This window comes from Melanotaenia boesemani, chromosome 4, assembly GCF_017639745.1.
Source record: "Melanotaenia boesemani isolate fMelBoe1 chromosome 4, fMelBoe1.pri, whole genome shotgun sequence".
In the NCBI taxonomy this organism is placed as follows: Eukaryota; Metazoa; Chordata; class Actinopteri; order Atheriniformes; family Melanotaeniidae; genus Melanotaenia; species Melanotaenia boesemani.
The window spans coordinates 35,235,110-35,258,145 of record NC_055685.1 but is presented as its reverse complement, the minus strand read 5'-3'; the positions used below and the strand labels follow the sequence as shown (position 1 = coordinate 35,258,145).

General features: G+C 41.3%; 1 long non-coding RNA gene across 1 annotated transcript; it reads right to left on the bottom strand.

Moving 5' to 3' along the window:
• Nucleotides 1-6,953: 6,953 nt before the first annotated feature.
• On the bottom strand, nt 6,954-22,043 carry LOC121639073. The gene is made up of 2 exons (XR_006010124.1): nt 21,925-22,043; nt 6,954-7,704 (listed from the first exon to the last, which is right to left on the bottom strand). It is a non-coding gene; the product is annotated as an uncharacterized LOC121639073 (long non-coding RNA).
• Between the last annotated feature and the right edge of the window lie 993 nt (nt 22,044-23,036).

The following is a 23,036-nucleotide window of genomic DNA, read 5'->3' as shown; positions in this document are numbered from 1 at the left end:
CTGAAAATATTGTACATTATGTATGGGACTGTGTTTGTTTCCAGCCACCTAAACATGTGACTATATAATAAGAAGTACAAGCAACATCTGCAGAAATATGTGGGGCACATCTGCATGATTTTGTTCTTGTTTTAAAGCAACAATTCACACAAATAGGATGAATAAAATTTCATACAATGCTCAGAATGAAAATTTGTGTGTCAAGATGTCAAGAAGAAGTATTCCTCAGTGAGAAACTATTAAGTTGCTGTTCAGCAAGTTCGCACATCAAGAAATAGAGCACTCTGGTCACTTTATTAGGTACTTTACTCGCTAGTACCAGATTGGACCTCGTTTTACCTTCAGAACCGTCCTAATTCTTGGTGTCATAGCTTCAACAAGGCGATGGAAACATCTTCAGAGGTTTTGCGCCATGTTGACATGACAGCATCACACAGTTGCCGCAGGTTTGCTGGCTGTCTCCATGATGAGAATCTCCCATTCCACCACATCCCAAAGATGCTTCTTCTGGACTGAAATCTGATGACTTTGGAGGCCGTTGGAGTCCAGTGAACTGATTGTGATGTTCAAGAAAGCAGTTGGAAATTATCTGAGCTCTGTGACATGGTGCATTATCCTGCTGGAAGTAGCCATCAGAATATGCTACACTGTGGTCATAAAGGGATGGACATGGTCAGCAACAATACTCAGGTAGGCTGTGGTGTTTTTTAAAGATGCATAGTTGGTACTAAGAGTGTGCAAACATATCCCCCACACCATTACACCAGCAGCAGCCTGAATTGTTGATACAAGGCAGGATGGATCCATGCTTTCATGTTTTTTATATCAAATTCTGACCCTATTTGGAGTTATTGTTACATTTCTATAGCCCAAACCAGTATGTCCATTCTGTTCTGACCTCTGACATCAGCAAGACATTTTGGTCCAGACAGCTGCTGTTCACTGGATATTTTCTCTTCTTCAGTCCATTTTCTGTGAACCCTAGAGATGGTTGTGTGTGAAAATCCCAGTAAATACTCAGACCAACGACCATGCTATATTTAAAGTCACTTAAATCCCCTTCTTCATTCTGATGTTCAAGTCGTCTTCACCATGTTTACATGACTAAATGCTTTGGGTTGCTGCCATGTGGTTGGCTGATTAGATATTTGTATTAATAAGCAACTGAAGAGGTGTACCTAATAAAGTGGTCATGTTTTTGAGAGTAGTTGGTTACATGTTAAAATGATAAGAACTGTCATTTGCTGGATTGAGGGTTTGGACTATTATACAGTTTTTACAATGGTGTTTTGCTCAAGATTTTTAGCATAGTCTAAAATCAAAATCTTATGATGTAAGGGGATTGTGTTTATCAAGCAAACAGAAGCTGACCACAACGCTCACATTTATAAGTTGTACAATACATTAGCCTCGGACTAACAACTAGCTCACGGTTCTCTCTTTGCAGGGAAACAATGTGAAGATGAAAACTAGATTAACTATGTGAAAAATAAGCTGAAAAACTGAAGAGCTGGCAACGCACCAGAAAAATCAGCAGGATGTCATAAAGGTTTAAGTGCAGCACACTGACAGAGCTGCAGTTGGTAGATGTTCTGTGGATTCCTTTTGTGCAGAGCATCTGTGATGAGAGTTCAGGATCGCTCATTATTCACCTGGTAGGCTGCATCTATGATCAACCTCATTAATGAAAATTAAAGTTTTACAGACAACACTGTCAGTAACTTTATTCACAGCTGAAATATTAGTCATTGGGATTTCCTATTTAAGCAGCTTACTTTGGTTAAGATGAACTGTGCTCTGTTTGCCCCATGTGTTTTTTCTGAGCTGACCTGAGATCTGTCAGTCAGCGTGTTATGTGAATTTGCTGCCAGCTGAGAATAAACAGCACATTTCCCTCTGTTTTTGAAACTTAATTTACTTGATTATTCTTTTAATCATTCATGCTTGGCTGTTAACGACACATTTGTCTGTTATGTGACCAAGTCACAGCATGGATTTAATTCTGCTTTACTCAAAAGTACAATTAGAGTTGAGTGAAAAAAATATTTTAAATCATTATTACTTTTCTTTTGCAAATTTTTGTGCTGATTTTAATGTGTTTTAAGTGCTGTCTTTCTCTGGTCCTTTTATACTTCATCTCTCATGTTCCCCTTTCTCTGTACAGATGGCTGTGAGCTGTGACCTTGGACACACACAAACACACACACACACACGTATTTAAACATCCATCTGCTTGCACTTTCTTTCATTTCACTCTCATTCTGTCTCCACAGTTCTCGTCTCTTCCTTCCTTTGTCGTCTCTATTGTTGTTTTCATTCCTTTGAAACTTAAAAATATCCCAGCCCGGCTGTGTTCTGTACATTTTGTTACCATGGTGACTGCCATGTAGAACAAGCAAAGGAAGTATGTGTGTCTATTACTGTGTATGCATGTATAATGTGTGTGTTTGTGTGCCAGTAGCAGTGCTATCGGCCAAGCAGAGTCTAAAGTTATTTTCCAAGGAAATAACAATAAAAGGAGAAAGTCCCACCATCCCCTCTCCTTGGATCTGCTCACCGCCTTTTCCCTTCTTCTCATCTTTCTCCATCTTATTTTTTTCACTCCTCACTCTCCTTCATACCTATATTTCTTCACTAGCCCATTCCCTTCCATATTTAAGCCCGCCTTCTCTCTGAACCAGCCTTCAAACGCTCGTCATCACCATCTCACACCCCATGGCAACAGCCTAGAGCCGGAGTAAGGAGGAAAAAAAAGAGATTGACAGGCTACTTCTGAGAAGGGTTAGTGGAGTTACTGTATTTGGTGATACGGAGTAAATGGCCTTCTTGCAACCCTGTTACCACTACTGGCCAGATAAAGCAATACACACCACACTTCAGCTGCTTTTAATGAGGAATGACCCCTCTTTGACATGTTCATACAGTTTCATAAAGTCACTCATGTGCTTAGGTAAATTAGATGACAGGAGCTATTTTAATCTGTCTGTGTTCTTGTGTGTCATTAAATTAAGCTCCCATTATTCCAGCACATGATCTTTATTTTGTCTACATGCAGTCAGCCACATATGCTACTCCCTTAATGTGTTTGTGTGCATTTAAATCATTTAAAGCAGAAGTTTATTCCCACTTATCAAAGAAGGCTCCTTTAATCTAGGGGTGGTCCCCATGTGCATCCTTCACCCTGGGAGGGGCTGTAAAAAAGGCCTGGTGGGTCTGTTGAACTGACTGAGTCAGCTTATAGAAAAGTGGATCTCAGCAACCCATTACACACAGACAGGGATTACCAAAACCACAAAATGATATTGATTGATAAATTTCCTCTTAGTTGCAGTCTGTCAGGTGATAATATGTACCCTGAGGAGGTTATTTGAGACAGATAACAAAGTGCTGAAACAGATACAAAAAGAGAGGATGTGCCATAATGAAAAATCTGAAGTTTCTGCCCTACAGTGAAACGATAACACTCCTGGCTGCCATATGTGTCTGGTTGTATTAGAAATTCAGTTTTTGTGTTTTACCTGTCAGTTATAACATAATGCTTATAAGAATGATTGCGATAATCTAAAACAGTGGTTCCCAACCTGGGGTCCCTGGACCCCCAAGGGACTCAGAGGCTTTGCCTGTTCAGAGTCGGTGTGATTTAAATTAAATCCAAGTCCAAACAGAAACGAGTTGAGGTGTCTTCACCTCGGTTTTTTATCACTTCAGTGTTTCTTTCACATGGAACCAGCATTATAGGAGCCTGAAAACAGTAACTTTGCACCATTTCATTAACGAAACATGTCTGAGAAATGCCATGGTGCAGATGATTCGTCCTTGTTTTGGGGAAAAAAAGTGGGGCTATATGTTGATAATTACTTTAACTTTGGTTTTAATGAAAAGAAACAAGTCAGTCGGCATGCATCATTTATGGAAAGAAGCATCTAATGACAGCATAAAACCAAGGATGGTTTAATCACAGGTAGTTGCATGAAGGGAAAACAGGTTGGGAACCACTGATCTGCTTTGAATTGAACTGAACATATATGCAAATCACACATTTGAAATGGTCATACAGCGATTTGTGACCAACAATCCAGTGTGGGTAGGTTTAGGTAACAACAACTTGTTTAGGGTTGGAAAAATGTATTTCATTCATCCATTTTTTGTACTGCTTAGTTCAGTTCAGGGCTGCAGAGGGCTGGAGTCTATCCCAGCAATTAGCAGCTGAGACTCATACACTCTGCTGGTCACCAGTCCACTGCATGGCCAACACAGAGAGCCAACAACCTCTTACTCTCAGGGAGAATTTAGAGTGATCAATTAACCTAACATGTATGTCGTTGGATGGTTGGAGGAAGCTGGAGATCCTTGAGAGAACTCATGCATGCAGGGGGAGAACATGCAAACTCCACACAGAAAGATCACTGTTAAAACTCCTCCCCAGCCAAGGCTTGAACCAGCAGCCTTCTTGCTGTGAGGCTGCAGGGCAAACCACCACAGTACCATGCAGCCCTGGAAAAACATCTTATTTATAGCTAAAATCAATCATTTCAAACAAAAACAAGAGACATGCTGCTTCATGACTTGAGTGGCTTCATGTTTTTCACTGATTAGAATGGATGACAATGCCAGACTGAACCTCTTGGTTGGTCATTTAATGGACTGATAACATTACAGGTAGACTGGAAACTGCAGCTGGCAAAGCAATCAGGTAAAGAATGGAAAAATGAATTTTCTACAAAAAACCAAGCCTACGGTAACCAAACCGTAGGCTTGGTTACAGAAGCTTTATTGGCTAAGGCCAGACAATGGGAGAAAACCCAACTGTTGTGATGCCACATGAGCATGTAAGTAAGGAGAGCAGGTGCCTGAGATGTGGAGGAGTTGATGGGGATAATGTAGCTCTGTGTTGTCAGTCCCGGTTTCCCGGCTCCATTTAAGACAGTGGATGGTGTGTGGATTCTGATAAGCCTCTTCCAGGAAGTCCTGTGTTTCCTTGGTTTGTAATTACCTCTGCTGGAGACTGACCAGGGTGAGAAACAAATGTAGACGTGTGTGGACTGGATAATGGGAGATCTATGGGGATAATGGCATGAACTCACATAGACACAGAAGCACCATTCATTGATGTGCCTGGTCGCAAGCAGAGAAATGCAGATTTGAGATGGGCACTCTTTCTTTAGCTTAACGGTAAACTCCTACTAACAACTCCTGCAGCCAAGTAAAGTCTGCAGCTCATGAAAAATATCCTTATTCACTGGTTCTTTAATACTTTTAGCACTACCAGGTCTGATCACTTCTGATACTCCATCTCTCTCTCCTCCACCTTCCCAATCTCTTCAAACAAACTCGTTTTAATGAAAATACATTCCAGAGTTTGGCGGATTTAGTGGATTTTCCTCCTACTCTCATCTTGCCTTCTTTCTCCAAGAGGAGGGGTGCTGAAGCTTCGGCTGGAGCAGCGGTGGCAGCAGCCCATTTTAAGAAGTGCTGACGCCAGAGCAACCAGCCTTTCTTTGTGCATTCAAGGAATGAGGAATGTCTCTCTAACCAGCTTAGGGAGAGTCAGAAAAGTGAGGGCTGTACATGCAGGAGGAGGAGAGAGATACTAAAATTAATGGAACTAGAGGATGGTCAAAAATAAATTTAGAGAGGAAAGAGAAGAGGAAATGAGGGGAAATATGAGGGGAAACTGATGCACTGTGCTATCGCATCTTCAACATCTACACCACTCTGACTTAACAGCAGACCACTAAGTCTTTTTTTTCCTTCTTTTTTAAGTCCTAAATGTTGGCACAGAGATGATGCTAGGTCATATTTTTTCATGAATGCTTGGCAGAAAGAAAAGTATGTAAAGAATGCACATTTTATGGCTTAGGCATATTATACCAATGTATATCGCAATTATTCATACAGATGTGAGCGTGACACATGATGACAAAGTGGTGGGGACCCAGATCAACTCACAGACATTCCCAGACCGCAGTAATCCACAGCAGATGATGCCTGACGCACACGTGTACTCCATGAGGAAAGTGGCTTTAATGAAAACCATTGTAGCCACGTAGCAAAGATCATTATTTCCTGCACATTGATTTACTGTATATGCATCTGTGATGTATTTGTAATTCCTGATAACATGGACTGTGAGTGACCTCTGCCTAACAGCATGTGGATGCACCTTGGTTATTTTAATTTAAGTCAATAAAGGAGATAAAATGCCATATCATCTGCCAGCTGGCAGCGGTATTCCCTCTGTTTGGTTAATGTGAGGAGTGAAAGCAGCTTCAGAAACAGCAAAATGTCAGACCAAACCACAGATCACAGCTTCTCACAACTCTTAACCCCCTAAAAAACACATCATCATCCATCTATGTACCCATCCATTCTGTGCTGTAGCGCTTTCGGTCCTGCAGTCCCTCATTAGTGGAGACTGATGTGTTTAACTGTGGGTGTCTTACACACCTATGAATAGTTGTGGAATTTTTCTCCAAAAGACACACATTTCTTTTCTTTCATTCTGTTGTGTGTAAACAGAATTTCATGAAAATGTCATGAAAGCAGTGGTGGGTATAGACTAAAGTTTATTTTCTGTCCAATACAGAAAATTCTTAACTTTTTTGTTTTGTAGTTCTCTTTTGTTTCAAGTCGGCATTTGGTTATGTTTAGGCATCTACACCACCTGGTTATGTTTAAGATTGTGATTGCTAAACCGATAAAATTATTTTTATGTAATTCATCGGGATGTCCTAGGAACACACCACAATGGGTTTCTATTAAGAATCTAGGCCATGATAAAGTGAAAGAAGTGGTCACAGTTTGTTTACAACAGACGAATGTAGCAACAATGCTATGAAAAAAATCAAATGTGTACATAAACAGAAGCAATGCAAGATTTGTCATGAAGGGTCTTAATCTCATATGCTTTTTCCACTCCACATCCAAAGAAGTTATAGACTTCAAAGCTTTTGTATGTTTTCATCTGCTTGGCTGTGCAGAAGCTCGTCTGAAGCACCAGATAGTTCCAGATATCAGGGAACTGAACTGACAGCTATTTCTCCAATTCAAAGCTTAAATCTTTTATGGATTATATATAAGGGTTCATGCTATCACATAGCTCAACCTTTGTTGGGTGTGAACCTGCCAGTCAAGAGACTGAAACCAAGCCATCCCAACTGCTACCAAGCAAGAGGCAGAATACATCCTTGCATGCTAAAAACTACCAAGCTTTTGTTTGTTTGTTTTGTTTCTATTAATTAATTACTGACTCACATATTCTAAACACAGATCAAAAAGGCTTATGAACATCCAGCAAGTGACAACTAATTGAAAACAAACTCATCACGAGAAAGAACATAGTGGAGTCACAAAAAGAAATGAGCATGACATGGAAACAAGAACAAGGAGGCCACAGGTACTTACACAATACACTTAAAAACAACAACAATAACAAATGCAAAAGAAAAGTAATGGGTCTAATGAGGGGTTTTATGTCTGAACACACTGAACATCACTTGGTGTCTCACTGATGACTGGGGTCCACTGATCCGGACTAAAGTGAGAAGTCCTCTGTTCCTCCTGCTGTCCTTTATCATCCCTCAGCATCCTTGACTCTCCACTTCAGACAGCTGTCATCCCTGTGGGAACGCTGGGCACTGCCAGCTGAGCCACCTTGTTGACAGCTCTTTCCCATGGCTGGCCACTGACGCATCGCTTTGTACCCTGAAACAGACAGGAAGAACACATCACCCCTGAAGACAAGCATGGGAACATTTCATCATGGGGGAGCACAGGTGGCAAAGATGGTTGAACACTGGTAGATATAGTCTATTATTCACAACCCAGCAAGGTCGTCAGATCTCCATGATGATGGCTACAGAGGCTGGTGTCAGAGGTGACATCAAACAGATAAGGGCTCGATGACAGCCGCCAACAACGCCACCGTCAAGGCAGCTCCCAGGTGCCCCAGCAAAGGTTGCTACTCAGAAGGCACCAGAGGGATCAGGAAAGGTCACCTAGCAACACAGGTCAAAGCTTTGATCCAATCAGAGAGAGGGGGGAGTTATGAGTGAGAGGTAGGGGGAAGTAGCTGGCTGTCATTTTTTATTTCAGGGGCATATCAAGGACCCATCTGAAAGCAGGCAGCAGCACCATCATTATTTAATACACAGCTTGCCTCAGATGCTCCTGGACTAAAACATAAGGTGGAAACAAAAAAAGGACCCAAGATAAACATTATTATTAAACTGCATATTTTATGAGGCTCCTCCCTATTAGAAAGTCAATTGCCAGTTATTTATTCATGCAGGCTGTGAAAAAGCACTGAGAGAGTAACCCTCAAGCTTGACCCCGTAGGCTTTGAACTTTTACTCTTCAGCTCCCCTCCTGTCTCTCTCTTCCCTCTTTCTTTCTTCTTCTGCCTGCACTTGGTCTCTGGGAATAAATGCTTTGATTTGAGCCATCCAGCTGCATAAGTAAACCACATTACATTTTAGGAATGTAAATAACAGAAAGTGCTTTTGTGAAGAATTCATTGGATGCTCCTGACTGGACCACATAATCATTTAAAGAGCATGTGTAAATACCTCTTATGATTATGCAGGAATGCATGCAATTTCCCTTTCAATGCTCTAACCGGTCATTTGGTCTGGAGATAGGAGGTCACAGACACACAGTAAGGAACTATAGAAACACTGTGCACCATGGCAATGAACCAAGATGATCTCTCCAAGAACTCCAAGTGCTCTTTAAATCTTGAACAAGAGCCAGTATCTATCACTAGAATATCATACACATTTACAGAGTTTGCAAATGTTTCAGACAGACACAGCTGCAGATATGTTATCATGGCAGCTTAATGGCATCCGTCAGGGTTTAAGAAATAATTTGTCAGGACTGTCAGCAGAATGCGTCATCACCGCCCGCCCCACCCCCCCACAAGTCAGACACTTTAAACTAAAAAACATACACGAGTTTGTTCCTGTCAAATAGGATCTTTGACAAGATAACTCTGGTGTACGCATGCTATGCTGAGTTGTGTATATTTTTGCAAAGATCAAGTGTGTGCTTTAAACCAAACACCACATCAGCCATACGCAGACACATGGCTGAGCTCAGATCGGCTGCCATCACTCATCACTTCCTTCCCTCTAACAGCGTCTCACACACACAGACAGGACTGACTTCCTGTCTGTCTGGAAGATTGCCTCTCTCTGGGGAAAAGGTCTCTGGATTGACAGGACTGCTCTTTATATGCACAACTGATTCTTTTGTTTGCCAACAATAGTCACTTTCAAACCTCCTTGTCCTCTTTCTATATGTTCTGATGGAGACTAACAACATTACAGACTCTGAATCTCCCATCACCTGATCAAATGCAACAATTCTGACACCCATGCATGTCCTCAGCAAACATATAACTTCCCCAAAGGCAACCTGATGTGAGCGAATATGTGGACAGCTGTGATCTGTCACAAGGAAAGACACTTGGTGACAAGCCAGAAACACACTCAAACAATAAGTGGTGTTACTGAGGAGGTGACTGAGAAATAATAATTAATGGCGACCATGCAGCAAGACAAAGATGCTCTCTGAAGACCAGTCTGCTATTCCCCAAGGGACAGAATGGAGCTTCAATTAACAGACAGCCAGATGTATTAGAATTTCTATCACGGGCCTTGATGGGCTGGTGAGATGCAGGACTATAATGCTTTGAAAACCAGTGTGGTTTCCCCATCAAAAGCGTCCTCTAGCTGCTTTGATCTGCTGGGTGTTATGTGTCCTTGGAGATATGTGTCTTCTTCCTCAAAGCACCTCATTTTCCTGTGCTGAGATTTAGAGCTACAGTGAGCTCGGCTGCATTCATTCACAGACAACAGAAACAGGACGTCCACATCATGTGACACCAGGTGGTATTAAGCTTGTAAGCATGTACATTGTGGAACACACTAGAGACATGCATACTTAAAAAAAAAACAAAAAAAACCCACATATCTCATGCATGCAACTGATATGACCATCTGAGGACTGAACACACAGCAGATATATTAACGTATTTTTAGATGAACTAACCATGTCGCATCCATCTTTAACCCAGAGTAGTTTCTCTAACGTACGTCTCCACATACAGTCATGCACATGTATGCCAATCACTTGCTTCGTTCTACTGAGTCTCATCTTGTGTTGATTTCTGGAAGCATTTAATGTAACTAGAGATCAGGTAGGAGACTATAACATGGATGATAATCTGTGATGTTTGTTTAAAGGACATCATAGTTCAACAGTGTAGAATTTAGACTAAGCATGTTTTGGTTAAAAAGAGGCACAGAAAATGCCCCCAGATTAGGATAAATTAATCTGAAAAGGAAATTCTTTTCAACATCTGGCCTATTTGAAGCATTGATTAAAAGGTTACATTTAGTTTAGATTTCACCAGAAATAGCTATATGAATCTCAACCTCTACATTGCTGAAATGTATGTTTTTAAAAATAATGTAGTGGCTTGCAATGACCTCACCTCTGTGAAGCTGAATAAAATTGAATAAATTACTTATAGGGACAGATAATAATCTTGTGCATATCTAATTAAGCTTCTAACCTGTGATATTCAAACCAGATCTCTTTTTTTATATTGACACTTGGAAACAAACCAGTTGTATTAGTTTTAAACAAGTATGCAGTTTTTAAACAAGTACTAACTGCTGCATGAGGATACCCTTTGTGTTGGAAAGCAACGATAAAAGTAACCTGTGCGTTAAAAGTGATGTTAAGGGATCTTGACCATGCAGCAGCTTGTGATGCGCTGGGAATGAGAATGCCTTGGATGGTCTTATGAAATTCAGATTAAATGTATATTGGTGTAAATAAGTGTGATGCTGTGTCCCTTCAGAGCCTGGTTATTCATTCTCCCAAATTTAGCAAAGTTGAATAGGTCTCAAATAAACTATCATGACTAATTAAGATTTGATGAACGTTTAATAAGGGAGATTTGATTCATTTCATCCATTCTTGCCACTTAGGCCACTTCCTGTCTTTCTCCTTTCATTTTCCACCTTCTTTCACAAAATGGATTATCATCACAAGTCTGCTTCTTCCCATCCCACCACCAATATCTCTAGACTCAGGGCTTTTCCCATCACCTGCCAGGCCACAGTTCACCTCAACGCAGCATCAGTCTAAATTCACACACTTTATTCTAATTCATTATTCATTTGCATCAAGCTTTCATTTGACCTCATCTTACTGAATTTGTTGTTTCAGCACTGCAAGAAAAGAAATATTGTCATGGTTTGAGTTCCAGTTTCAGCATTTGTGGAACTATGCAACACTACTCTACTCAAATACAAGATATATAAATCATGGCAGAAAGTGTGGGAGCAGGCTGTTTGTGATTGTTCACACTTCAGTGTTTCTAATATCTTTCCTTTTTCAAAGTCCAAGAAGTCATACATGCTTGCATGCATGACATACAACAGACATTATTCCAATCATCTCTAATGTGTCAAGTGTGATTGCATTCAGGACAAAAGCCAAGTGGCCTCTTTGCCTCTGCCAGAAACCCCCCACATGATCACTGACATCAGCAGCCCTTCTCACCAGCCGGCTTTCCTTTGAACTGCTGGGTCATTTTCCTGTTAGGTCCTGACACAATATGCATGAGTGCTCCATCTTGCAGCGTTGCCTCTCTGTGAAGTCGTGTTCAGGTTACATTCCTCCCAGAAAAAGCCCTTGGCCCTCCCCAGCCGCAGCAGATCTGTAAACTGTTTACACTTCACTTCCCACATCTGGAACGGGGCCAAAACAAACCTGGAGCGAGGCCCACAAGAAGGAACCAACAGATAGGCCCTAAGACTTCAGCAGGAGGGGAGTGAGTGTGTCTTAGGCTGGAATAGAGTATTGACTCACTAACAACACCACCCTGCTCTGTTTTCCTCTATTTTAAAGGGAGAGTATAAAAGGAAGTTTGATCTGGAAGCAGATTCATGTGCTGGACAGTCTGCAGAGTCACAAAATAAAGACATATGTTCTGATCTCTGAAGCATCTCTTAATGTTCTCAGATGTAGGTGTACAGGGAATGAATACATGACAGTGTTGAATGTCTCTAAACATATGTTTATGAACTACATTTATGCACAGATTCCCCTTTCATCCTGGACATGATTAGTTCCTTGAGTACAGTAGCAAATCCACCAGTGACGCACAGGTGCTCCTGTGTACGTCACCGTCTGAGTCCCAAAGAGGATATCATAGCTAACCTGTCCTTCAGCTGTGCTACATCTGCCACGGCAGTTTTCATGCTACCTTTAACTCGTGTATAAACAAAGCCTACCCAGAAATATTCAGTTAGTTTGATGTAATTCTATCTAAAATCTCACAGGGAAAACCCAGAAATACTGTACATGCAACTGTGAGAAAGAGCGAGGTTGCAGTGTTTTTAGTAAAGGGAAAGCAAAGTAGCTTCAACTAAAAGGAGTGAAGAATTTCAGAAACACTGACAGATGCAGACATGTAAATAAGTGAATATGCAGCCTTTTGCAGGCTCACATATTCAGGTCAATGAAGAGTTTGTCAAACAAACCAAAATGGCTAACGTTGTGACAGGAAGATGCAAGGCGCTGTCCAAGTACTTTCAAAGTTTAAATCTAAAATACGCACTGTACATCTTAACAAAGTTGACATATGTCAGAACTTCTGACCGCGAACCGCGATCCCAGCCAGAGCCACCTATGTCCAACATCATAAAACATATGTTTTGGTTGTGTTTACCCACAGTGCCCTAAGTTGCACCTACAGTCCTCTTTGCTTTGTAGTCCACTTCTTGTATTTGGTTCAGTTGAAGTGGACTGAGACCCACGTTTGTAGGTGGACCAGAGTACTCTTCTTTGTTTGTTTCAGACTTACAAGCCCCTTTCCCCACAATCATTCATAAAATCCTTGGTTTATTCTCAAATTTGAATGACTTGGTTTAGTTATGTAGAATTCCCATTAGCTGCAACAAAAAGCTGCAACTATTCTTCACAGCGTCTCTAATTTAACAAACACCCCTGAAGTAACCTTGATCAGTTAAACAACCAAAACCATTGCAAACGTTAGACATTGTTCTAGTGATCATAACTAATAATGTGGATGTGACATTGTCTGAATAAAAGCAATTTGTGCAAAACAAAACAGTTTTGGGGTTTGAAATACTTCAGTTCTCTGTGGCCTTTCTCTCAGAAGCTAGTTTTCCTGTCAGAATTCCTTCCTCATTCTCCAAAATGAGAGCGATCCGACTGCTGTTCACTGCAACTAAGACACTTAATGCTCACAAGTATTTCACACAGACCCACATTAAAACCAAATATCCTTTCAATACCTAAACATCAACACTGAAACAGCCAAACACTAAATAAATGGCTTGATAAATAAACTAATATGACATATATATATATATATAATATATAATATGATAAATAGAAAAAAAGAGTATGGGATAATTAATATATAGAATATAACAAACTAACTTTCTTCTTTCATTTCTAACTAATAGTTCAACTTTGTGCTTATAGTCTATTTATTGATGTAGTCATTTATTTAATTTATTTATTGATTTTACCATTGATTATTAATTTATCTTTACATTTTCATTTATTTATCTAGTTAATTGCTATTGTATGTTATATAATTAAATTTTTTAGCCATTTTTTAAAAAATTGACCTGTCCAGCATGGCTGCAACAGAATGATGGTCTGGCTGCTGTGTTGTGCCAACGAAATTTGCTTTATTGGTATAAAGCTCCTCTTAATAATCAGACTTTTTTTTATCTTATTTGCTTAGAATTTTGGAATTTACATAATCTTGCTGGAGCTGACCAGAGAGAACAGAAAAAAATGAGAAAAGTGAAAAGGCGTAAAAGGAAAGTAAAAAAATAAAAGAATGAAGAGAAGACAAAGACACAACAGATAGAAGCAACAACGTCAATCCTTCAATACAACTAACACGACAGAGAATTTCCTACAGCTTTTACAAGAAAGCAAAGCTGACAATCATCAGGAGCTCCTAAAAAATAACCAAGACAACAGCAATAAAAGTTTAAAAGACAAAGTACCAGAAACCCACAGAGAAAAACCCCAAACAAAAGTATCTTAGGGTATAAACCCTCTGGCAACTCATGCTGTGTCAGCATGCAGAGGATGAGGAAAGAGGAGTGATCAGTGATGAGCGTGATCATGCAAATGCGACCAAGCCTCTAGTCTCTGATCGCTCCTCATTCCTCATTTTTTTAAATCTACGTGATGTATTTATGTCTGATGTGTTCCCCCTTTATAGTTTCCCTAGTGGATTTCTTTCCATGCTTTATTTTTAATGTTCCCTGTCTGTTTCTGCCTTCTTGTGCACATTTCTGCATTTATTATACAAATAATAGGGACTGTCTTTCAAAGTATGTTTTTGGGTCATAAATAAAAAAAATGATTAAAACAGCAAATCAAATTAAAATAAAATGCTAAATTAAACAAATAGGTGTAATAACATAAAGTTAAATTATTGCAGTTGAAAATTAAAGCAACATTTTTTCTTTTACATTTCCTACATGAATAATTGCATAAATAAACTATTTGCTTTATTTTTAAACTATTCATGATCTTAGTTTCTTTATTGAGTCATTTACATATTTTGTGATTGTTGTTGTTTCAGTCCTCTACATTAAATAAGGAGTGTTAGCAGAAATAGAGGACATCTGAATACAAAAGTTAAGTTTTAAACAAAGTGACATTCAGAAATAGATCAGGATAAATTTAGTAGATAAGGTTCAGGCTCAGATTTTAGACTGATATTCATGTGTTTAACACTCCTTCCATAATAGTTCATCAAATTGCTGTGAATGTGTATACCTGTAAGAAGTTATTTTTGTCGATGAACACAAAAACAGATAAAATCAAGAGAGTTAATTGACAGCACGAGATAATTAATGTTCTGCTGTGAAACTGCATGTTGGGTATATGAGTAGATATACAGCTAAGCCAGCATTTCAAATGCCGCTACATTATGCAAAGAAAATTAGCTAAAAAGTGTTTCGTGTTTATAACATTTATTATTTTTAAAGATTTCATTTACGTCTGTGATGGATTAATACTTCTGTTATGTTCTGCGATGAGGCTTGTGGTACAGGAAGAAGAAAAAATTCTCTGTGAGGGCCTTAATAAAACAAGTTGTAACCCTCCATCCATCCATCCATCCATCCATTTTCTGTCGCTTATCCGGAGTCGGGTCGCGGGGGCAGCTGCCTAAGCAGGGAAACCCAGACTTCCCTCTCCCCGGCCACATTCATTAGCTCATCCGGAGGGATCCCGAGGCGTTCCCAGGCCAGCCAAGAGATGTAGTCCGTCCAGCATGTCCTAGGTCAGGGCTACTCAATTCGGTCCTACGAGGGCCGCAAGCAGGTTTTTCATGTATCCCTGCACCAACACACCTGAGTCAAATTAGGTGGCTCTAACAGCCAATCAGGTTCTACACAATGACTCATTATTTGACTCTGGTGTGTTGGTGCAGGGATACATGGAAAACCTGCTGGATTGCGGCCCTCGTAGGACCGAATTGAGTAGCCCTGTCCTAGGTCTTCCTCGGGGCCTCTTTCCAGTGGGATGTGCCCAGAACACCTCACCAGGGAGGCGTCCAGGAGGCATCCTAACCAGATGCCCGAGCCACCTCATCTGGCTCCTCTCGATGTGGAGGAGCAGCAGCTCTACTCTGAGTCCCTACCGGATCACCGAGCTTCTCAACCTATCTCTAAGGGAGAGCCCGGCCACCCTGCAGAGAAAACTCATTTCGACCGCTTGTATTCACGATCTTGTTCTTTCGGTCACTACCCACAGCTCATGACCATAGGTGAGGGTAAGAACGTAGATCGACCAGTAAATCGAGAGCTTTGCCTTTTGGCTCAGCTCCCTCTTCATCACGACAGGCCGATGCAGAGTCCATATCACTGCAGACGCCGCACCAATCCGCCTGTCAATCTCCCGCTCCATCCTTCCCTCACTAGTGAACAAGACCTCGAGATACGTGAACTCCTCCACTTGAGGCAGGACCCTATTGCAAACCAGGAAAGAGCACTCCACCCTTTTCCAGCTGAGGACCATGGTCTCGGACTTGGAGGTGCTGATTCTCATCCCAGCCACTTCACACTCGGCTGCGAATCGCTCCAGTGAGAGCTGAAGATCACAGCCCGATGAAGCCAACAGAACCACATCATCCGCAAAGAGCAGAGACCCAATCCTGAGGCCACCGAACTGGATCCCATCAACACCTCGGCTGCGTCTAGAAATTCTGTCCATAAAGGTTATGAACAGAATCGGTGACAGAGGGCAGCCTTGGCGAAGTCCAACCCTCACTGGAAACGATTCTGATTTACTGCCGGCAATGCAGACCAAGCCCCGACACCAGTCGTACAGGGACCGGACAGCTCGTACAAGCGAGTCCGGTACTCCATATTCCCGGAGTACCCTCCACAAGAGTCCCCGGGGAACACAGTCGAATGCTTTCTCCAACCCTCTGTAACCCTTTACCTACTAATTTCATGTACTGTATGAAAGCCATGCTTTCTGATACAAAGAAAAATGGAAAACTATGCCAACCACATTACAGGACAAGCCTGGCTCAGCCTATTAATTGCCCCTTTGTACAATTTGGTTCCTTCTTCATAAATGTCAGCAGCACAGAAAAGCCATTTTCAGAGGCAGGAATTAGAGGAGGATGAGAGAGAGACACAGACCCAGAGCAAGAGAGCAAAAGGAATAGAGTAAACCCATATCCCCAAACTAGCATGTCCTGCAGTGACATGTATATTGAATACCAATCAGAAGCGTGGGGGTTGCCAGCCCAGGCACAGCTCTCATTTCCAATGCACACACTGTAGCTCAATCAGAAGGGCCCTGGCAGATAAAAAGGGATCGCTTGCCTGGCTCTCAGAATATTAGCTAATGCCACATTTGCAAGTCTTCAAGAGCAAAGCGGGACTGGGTGGGGATGGGATGGGCAATGAGAGGGCGATGAGGGAGATAGGAAGGGATTGAAATAAAGAAGAGGCAGATGAAGATATGAAAAAGTGGGAGGAGGAGGAGGAGAGAAACAAACAAAAAACAGGCTCTGTTTTGGACTCCTGAAAAATAATTATATTATTTCTTGCACTAAAATGCTGTGAATGGCTTTGTAGTGCAGAAGTGATGGAAGCGAGGCCTGGATGGGGATTATGCTCTTTTCATCATAAAGCCCCATCTGGTTTACTAGCAAGACCACGTCTGTCCAGGCCTCTCGCCCTTTAAAGTGCCGGCTTGGGTTACACATCAATCCAATCCTATTGCAGCTGTGCCGGGGAAAATAAGGCAGCCCAGTTCTGCACATACATGGCAGCGTGCATGCTAACATGCACACACACATAGAAATGCTCATCAATTACAAAAGTGTGGGTACAAATGCAAATAGACAGATGGGTGAACGGGAAGGTGGGTAGATGCACAGACACAAAACACACATACATGCTCGCTTGCCTCCATGTGCAAAGTCCCCACAGAAACAATGGCAAAACACTAAAAAGGACATCTCTGTTTTTGATGCAGGCCTATTTCTAACTTGAAAGAGCCAGCCATAATTAAAACCAATGGGCAGCAATGCAAGATAAATGAATAGCAGAACATTCACCAGACCCCTCCTCATCTTTTAACTCAACCACTGGTCCGGTGTCTGACAGATGTTCCAGCTCCATTTGATGTGCATTCCCACATGTTTATGTGTACGTTTTCTTTCTTTCTTTCTTTTTTTTCTTTTTTTTTTTTTTTGTGATGGCGAGGTCATTGTTGTCCCTTATTCCCTTCTACTCCATCTTTAGAGATCTTTCATGGCTGAACGTACAGGCATTACATTCTCAGAAGGTATTTTTGGTGTCATTAAACCAGATGTGGCATATCCAGTACTGTCTATGGATTTTTCTGTATGTGTAAAGTCTTTAAATATTTAAAAAAGCATTTCTAATGTTTCACAGTTAATAAGTTCATCATTAAAACGGAGTTGCAGCTTAATTCAAACACTAATGAAAAGACATTTAAAGCTCATCCACAGCTAAACTTTCCTTTTTAGAAGTTCTTTAAAGAAGATGAGATGTAAGTGATAGGTCACATCTCTCCTGCAGGAGAGATACCCGCCTCATAGCCACAAATTATGTTAGAAGTCAAATATTAATGTGAAGGACGTGATTCACTTTCTAACTAAGCAAGACCTTTAATTCTCCCGTCTAAATTGGCCAGGGAGGAAGCTTCTTCATCTTCAGACCGTGTCATCCTCATATTTGGGCTCACCACTGGAAGAAAGGCTCACCATCATTATCTCAAGATCTGCCTATTTCCGCTCAGTACAAAACAAGAAGTAAACGAACAAAGAGGATAATATTACAACTGGATAAAGATAAATTAGACTCAATTTCACTAGAACGAAAATAAGTGTTTGATTTGTTTGAAAAGAGAAATGATAATAAGGGAGTCAATTGGATTTGTTGGGCATTAAAGATGGTTCTGGTTCAGCTGGCGAGTCTGGATGAAGAAGTTAGTCCAGCTTCACTTTCAAAGCAATAAAATAATGAACAATGGAGAAAGCGAAACAGAGACAGACTGTGATGGGAAGGAGGGGGTGATGTTTTAACTCCACAGAAAATTGTTCTGTTAACAAATTGGTGGGTCTCAGCTGTTTTCTAGCATTTCAGCCTCCAGGTACATTTGTCTGCCTGTTTGCTTGTCTCCTGCTTCATTGTAGTGCTTCTTTCAATGCTGGACTTTCAGTTATATCTGGACGGCCCAAATGACAATGCTGCCGGCAAGAGAGAAGTTGTTGACGGACGAGCGGTAAATAAAAGGAGCCTAAATCAGCTCTCCCCCCAACACACACGCATGCTTCCCCCTCCTCCTCTGTCAGCCAGTCTGGACAGCCCCAAGGAGATCAAACCTGTTTGTAATCCTGCTCTTCCTCTTCATGTCTGTGTGTTTACAACCTGACCGCATTGCTGCTGCAGCTCCGTCTGTGGTCCACGTCTGTCTCTATTAAATCAAATGTAGGGAGGTGGGGAAAAGATGGGATGCATTCATTGTCCTTGGCTGACAGATTCTCACAGAAACAGTTGCACAGTGCTATTTTCTTCCACACACCACTGACAAATGATGGGCAATTAATTTGTGTAACCCACCCCCCTCTGCATTTTCACATTGTCATAACAGACATTTCCAGCCTGAGGTCTGAGTAAAGTGTCTGCTGTACGGCTCTCATCAGATGGTTTGTTCTACTTCTGCTTCACTCTTGGGAGGAAGACAGGCTAACTGGCAGAAATGACATTTTCTGTGGAGCAGTCTGGGGGCCTCGTTTCTCTTTCGTCCATGCTCGGGTTCTTTTCAAATGCAGTAATTTGCGGAAGGGGACCCCAGCCGTAGATCACAGGATCTGGATCTGTGGCATCAGTGGGCAGGAGTCGGGGGGGGCAGGACCGACCTTTGGGATGCAACCCTGGAACTTCTTCAATGGAAACCGCATGCCTTTAAATGGGCAACCGCTGGGTGGTCCAATCAGCCTCTACATGACATTTACTGACACATCTGTCTCTGGTAATTGATTTCAACTTCTTGAAACATCAGCTTTTTCTTCCCCTTTTGCTCAGATGTTTCAAGTTGTGATTTAACTGGAAGTCAGCAGTATTTGATTACTTGATGCTATCTTTGACATCGTAATCAAGTCAGCTTTTATGATGCTTTAGATCTTTGGACAAATAGACTTATAAAGAAAAGACCAAAAATCTAATAAACATCAACAACAGTTAGAACTGCACTTACGATTAATGGCCGGCACAATGCTGCTAACACGGCCCCAAACCTCGGGGTCAGAAGTAAACAGGATGTTTTAGAGTCCGTCTGACCCCAGCCACCAAAATGTTATTCATCTACAACACAAAAGCAGAAATAATTTTTCTTCAGTGGTTTCCAGCCTGCTACAACCTGATGTCATTTTCCACATATTCCCCAGAAATCTTTTGGTGTTTAACTTCAGAGAAATGGGAAAATCCCTTCCCTCCAACTCAGGAGTGACCATGAATAAGCAACTTTATGCTGGGTTGGCTGGTTTCACATGAACTAAGTGACCATTTCTTCAACCAAGTAAAATATGCACCCACTGAGAGGCTTCAGTAGAGAAAATCACACTCAATTGAAGCTGTAAAGTATGGATATATATTTATAATAAAGCCCCAAACATGTTAAGGTACAATATTTTCTAAACAGACTATGAATTTGTTGAGCTACCTCTAAAGGTTACAATCTGCAGATGACCCCACTATTTCCATTTTAGCCACAATTAGTTTGATTTCCTTGTGCTGGAGGCAGGGCTTATTGCCACCGCAATTGACATAATAGTCCAGTAATCAGCTTGTAGCCTGAATCCAGTTTCCCATTATTAAGCTGAGACGTACATTGTGAGCTACAGCCAAAAGACTGCAACATCATAGCAAAGGCACGGGCCTCATATAGACCTTTTCATGAGCATGTTCACTTAAAGGATTTTGGTAATCTTGCTGATTTGGAGAAAAAAGTGACAGAAAATTCACTGTTTTTGTCTCACGATATGGATAAAAAAAAAAGCAGATTACATTTTTTAAATAAAAAAAAATCCCGCTATTACTTTCTCAAATCTGTGAAAACTGTGTCATCTAATGCTGTCTGAACCATTCACACACTGACACAGCTTAGTGTTTTTTCCTGTCTGTAACACTGAGGCCCAATTTACAAATCTTAATTTCTCTGCACCAAGTGAAACCAACAGCCCGTGGTCTGAATAACTTAAACATAGCTGATTAAACATGACTAGAGAGAATAGTCAATATTTTGCAGTCCTCCCAGAATGAAATAAAAGATTCTATAATAACAAAAAGCTGGTGCCTCCCCAGTCTTTTGACCAACATAGGGACCCCAAAGCTATCCAGCTGTGCTGACTGTCTCATATTTGTAGAAATATTCAACTGAAGTGTGACAAAAATGGCAATATCCAGCTAGGAGTTAATAAAGGTGGTTTTACCATGCTGACAACCTTCATTTGATTCTCAAGTTTGAAGAGTCAAACACAACCAAAACTGGGGGTTAGTCTGTCAATAGGTGTCCCACAGAGAACCCATATAGAGGGACTGGAGCCGAGAGAAGGAGGATTTAAAAAGAAGACAGAAGGTTGATGCTTAAATAAACTATTAAAAGAAATAAATGCCTATAATAACCGTCTAATGGATGAGTCAGAATTTGTAAAGAAAAAGAATGGTAACTGTGGTTAGGAACAGTTCGATTGGTGGAAATAATAAGCCTAATCTAAAGATGACCGTAATAGCTACCTGCAGCTTTGTGGAGAAAAAAAAAAAAAAAAAGAGTGCGCCCCCACTAAGCCCTCGTCTTTCTTAGGGCTACAAACAAGCTCAGCTTCTCCTTTGGTCAACCAGTGCCAAAATGAATAGAAAATTCTTCCCTGCAGTTTGAAATAAAAGGCCCGAATCAAACTAACACCAGGAGTTTTTCGCTCACGTTGTTTCCTCCAGTTTCTTCTACTCATGGTCCACATCCCGCCGTGAAATGGATGCAAAACTGCATTAAAGTTAAGGCTTCGTGACATTTCCTCCCCATTCAATCAATTTTTCTGCTTTCTGCCATAGTTCTCGCAGCCATTGCACTATTTTAAAAACCACCTGCAGGAGTTATTTGCCAATTTGCTAAAGTGTATCTCGAGCAATCCGATAGCTACGTGCACGATCCAGAAACATCCTTAAAGCCCATTTAAAACAGCAATTTTCAACAACCGCGTGCCAACAAAGAAAATAAAGAATGCATTAATACTTCTTATTGATAAACAATACAACAGTAACAGCATTAGTAGCATCAGACAGGATAGAGACCCCCTACCTGGCAGCCCCTGTTTCTCCGACCCCTGCTGTTCATGTATTGTCGAACCATGGCGGCCCATTGACAGCCTCCCCCGGATTGCCAATTTCCCGTTGGTGGTTCGGGGTTTCGCCTATCCTCTCTCAGCATTGTGCAACTGGAATAGGTGCGTCCTCCCCTGTTCACGCTGCAGTTGTAGCTCCACGATCTGATTGGACAGTGCTCAGCGAGACTTCATCAGCAGAACATCCCTGTCGTCATGACAACTTGCCAGTATCCCAACAGGGGAGTGTTTGTGGTAGGGTGGGGTGGTGGGTCATGTCTGTTTCCGTGCCTCCAACTGGCACAATACGATGATACATTTTACATCATCTTTACTTAGTTGCTGTCGTCGCCCTTCTCAGACCTAGCAGGCTAAGCTAATCTGCCCAGCGTGTGATCTCTGAGAATGTAAGGGCTGTTTTGCCACAGTCTGTGAGTCTACACCCAGCTGTCCCATCAGGATTTCAAACTCCAATGTCTCGCACCACAGGATGCCCAGTCAGCTTAAATCGATGACCATAATCACAATTTCGACTCAAGAAGCAGAGAAAAAAAAAAATCTAATGTGGGACTTCTAACTCATACCAATTTAAAATCTTTCTCTTCTTTATTATGAAGCAAGTCTTATAAACTATCACCCATTCACACATGCATATAATTACAGAAGACTGTAAATCTTCCAGGTTTGCAGGAAACCATGTTAACTTGAGAGAAACTTTTGAGAAAGACATTTTACTTTCCATCCTTAAATGGCCACTGTCATTGTACACCAAAGCTTCTCACCCACATACTTCCCATGAAAATTTGAGGACAACTTATGTTGAACTAAGAAGTACCAGTTTTTAATTCTGCCAACTCAGCATACTGTTTAATTCAAATAAAAGGAACCAAATCCCACATAATAAGACTGGAACAAAAGACAAAGAGAGGGGAGAGAACAGAGGGGGAAAGCGAGAGGAAAGCAAAAGCAAGGCATTATTCTGTTGTCAGCCACGCCATCCACAGCACAAACTGATGAAGGTTTGGTGGAGGAGGCACCCGCTGTGCTGCTAGCCTGCTAGCTCATGGTTAGCACAAACCAGACAGCTTGT